Raw genomic sequence first — 3,725 nt, forward strand, 5'->3', positions numbered from 1 at the left:
GGGGCTGGCGTGGCCACAGACCCTCAAGCATTTAGCAAGAGAGGAAATAGCTCTTCTGCAGCCCTGCCTTCGGGGCGCATATTAACTTGTGTCACTTGAGGTTCACCCTCAAACTCTCTTTGTTAGAGCCCGTCCCATTAGGTTGCCCAGACTCTGGAAGCCCATCAAACTCCTACCTGCCTTAACAATGCAGGACTGGAAGAAAGACAGACAAAAGTCCTGAACTGCAAATAATACGAGTGCCTGGAAGAAGAGAGCCCAGGGCCCCGATCCAGCTTGGTGCCATACCATGCCCAGAAGCAGGCTCCTGCACGTGTACCTGCAGCTGGATGGGGAGATGCACAGGGGCTCAGGATCCCTCAGCCCAGCCCACTAGCCTGAGCTGCATAGCCACAGCTCACTGCTTCTATTATTCTGTCACCCCCACCTTGATCTCCCTGCTGTCCCCTGTCGACTTGCCTGGCATGGCCATATTTGGACTTGCGCTTCCCCCCTAGGTACACATCATCTCACATCACCTGGTACCTGTGCAAAAATTCAAACCCACCACTAGGGAGCTAAATTGGGAACTTTTGCACCGATGCCCTCGCAGATCTTATTTCTTCTCTTAATTTGGCTCCCAGTAGGGAGCCCCCAGATAAATCGAAAGGCATCAGGACAGCTCAAGCCCTCTATCCTTGCTGCTGGTGCTGTGCCTGAACCTGTGCCAGTGCTGCCTGGAAGGGCTCTGCTCCTGAGCCCTCTTCCACTGCTGAAATCGCAGGATCCCCCCTCAACTCCCACCCCATTGTCCTCAGCCTTTTGTCTTCAGGACAGGCAACACCTGTTTTTATTTCCTACTTTACCCCCACCCCCAGGTTTCAGCTTCCCTCTTCTCTGGTCCAGGTCAGTCAGCCTTACTGCTAGCAGGTCTTTTCCTCAGTCACTTTCAACTGGGGCACTTACTGACAGCAACCACATTAAGAATGGTCAAGCATACACAACTTTTATAGGATTTTCATATCCAAACTGCAATTGTCCTTTTGCAAAAGCCCTGTCTTGTATTCTTCTGATTCTTCTCTTCCCAGTTCTGTCTCTTGAGCAGGACAATAAAGTTACTTATTGGTTAAGTGTTTGTCTCTCTTCCACCTTCTCAAAGTTTATTGTGCCCGATTTGGGCTCATGTATACATCAGACTGTGAAGGTCTGTCTCCTTCTTTCACCCAGAACATTTTAGGGTTTTCATGTGCAAGGGATGCTCTCCATGAGACAGTTCTGACATGAGGATGGATTTGGGCAATACTACATAGCCCCGTGGCGCAGAGTGGTAAGCTGCAGTACTGCAGTCCAAGCTCACGACCTGAGTTCGATCCCAACGGAAGTCGGTTTCAGGCAGCCGGCTCAAGGTTGACTCAGCCTTCCATCCTTCCACCCTTCCAAGGTCGGTAAAATGAGTACCCAGCTTGCTGGGGGTAAAGGGAAGATGACTGGGGAAGGCACTGGCAAACCACCCCGTAAACAAAGTCTGCCTTGGAAACGTCAGGATGTGACGTCACCCCATGGGTCAGGAATGACCCGGTGCTTGCACAGGGGACCTTTACCTTACATAGGTACCTAGGGTTGCCAACCTCCAGGTGATATTCAATATAGTAAACTCAACTGTAATTATGAGTAGTAGTCAAAGAACACAGTTGTAGGCCAATATTAACACAATCAATCTCTGTATTATAACATCAGTTAGTATTTGTATTATAACATACTATATATGGTAACCCAATCATTATACACTGTTATGTTACACTATTTATATCATAATGCAGCAGGGCACAAGTGTATTTGCTGCATTATGATATAAATAGTGTAACATAACAGTGTATAATAATTGGGTTACTATATATAGTATGTTATAATACAAATACTAACTTATGTTATAATACAGAGATTGATTGTGTTAATATTGGCCTACAACTGTATTCTTTGACTACTAACCTCCAGGTGATGGCTAGAGATCTCCTGCTATTACAGTTGATCTCCAGTTGATCTCCAGGCGACAGACATCAGTGGCTACTTTGGAAGTTGGACTCCCAAAATCTCCAGGTATTTCCCACCCTGGAGCTGGCAATCCTATAGGTACCTGACCTAGATGGCGCAGGCTAGCCTGACCTTGTCAGATCTCAGAAGCTATGTAGGGCCACTCCTGGTCAGTATTTGGCTGAGAGAAAGCCAAGGACGTCCAGGGCAGCTACACAGAGGCAGGCGATGGCAAACCACCTCTCAACATATATTGCCTTGAAAACCCCACGAGGGTGACATAAGTCAGCTGTGGCTTGACAGCACTTTTCAGCATCACCATGTAAGTTCAGTTGTAATTGCCAAGCACATGTGGATTGAGGCCTCAGTATTGGACAGGGTAAGACTGGAAGAAAGACAAAAGTCCTGAACTGCAAATAATACTGGTTCTTGTAGGTTATCAGGGTTGTGTGACCGTGGTCTTGGTATTTTCTTCCCTGACGTTTCGCCAGCAGCTGTGGCAGGCATCTTCAGAGGAGTAACACTGAAGGACAGTGTCTCTCAGTGTCAAGTGTGTAGGAAGAGTAATATATAGTCAGAAAGGGGTTGGGTTGAGCTGAATCATTGTCCTGCAAAAAGTATCAAGGTAATGTGCTAATCATTGTCCTGTAAGTATCAAGATAATGTGCTAATGAGGGTGTGGTATGTTAATATGGAACCATTGTATCCTGAAGTGATCTGTTAATGTGTGAAATCCAAAGCTAATCCGCATGGCTATTGTGGACTGTAGTCTTTGTTAGTCTGGAGGTTTTCAGGACAGGAAGCCAAGCCTTATTCATTCTTAAACTCTCTTCTTTTCTGTTAAAGTTGTGCTGATGTTTATGAATTTCAGTGGCTTCTCTGTGCAATCTGACAAAATAGATAGTAGAATTGTCCAGTCTTTCAGTGTCTTGGAATAAGACCCTGTGTCCTGTTTGTGTCGGTCCATGCTCAGCCACTGCTGATTTCTCAGGTTGGCCAAGTCTGCCACTGATTTGTTAATTTGCCTAAGGCATGTAACCTCTCTGCCTCAGTATTACCATCTGTGAAATGGAAGATACAGTGTTGTGTAGCGGTTAGAGTGTTAGACTTGGATCTGGGAGACCCAGGTTTGTAATTCCCACTCTGCCACAGAAGCTTGGGCCAGTCCCACACACTCTCAGCCTCACCTACCTCACAGGGTTGTAGTGTTGATAAAATGGGGGAAGGGAGAATGATGTCAGCCACTTTGGGTGCCCATAGGGGAGAAAGAAAAGCCAGGATGTAAATCAATCAGTAAACACCTTCTGTGCTTGTCTTTATGTTTTGAACATTGAAAATGGCCAGTCATCTTGAAATATTTAGTAGTACCACCCTAAACTCCTGGAAGGAAAAGTGGGATAAACTAGGAGAGCGGAAGTGTCTCTCACAGTTAGGATGACACGCCTTCTCCCCCATCTGCCTGCTCCATCCTTTCTCTAGTCTCAATTTATCCGGCGAGCTTAAAACTGCTGGTGCAGGAGATTGGAGAAGCAGGAGCAAGAGACGGAGCCAGGCAGAAAGAGGGGCCTCCTCCCAGAGTCATGGCAGGATGACGCCACAACTGGGAAGACCAAGCGAAGGGCCTGGGAGCGGAGCACAGCCGGCCCTCTTCAGTAGGGTTGCCAGTCTTGGGCGGGGGGTGGAGGCTGGAGATCTCCTGGATTCACAACTGATCT

The sequence above is a fragment of the Euleptes europaea genome, chromosome 13, assembly GCF_029931775.1.
Source record: "Euleptes europaea isolate rEulEur1 chromosome 13, rEulEur1.hap1, whole genome shotgun sequence".
Classification (NCBI taxonomy): domain Eukaryota; kingdom Metazoa; phylum Chordata; class Lepidosauria; order Squamata; family Sphaerodactylidae; genus Euleptes; species Euleptes europaea.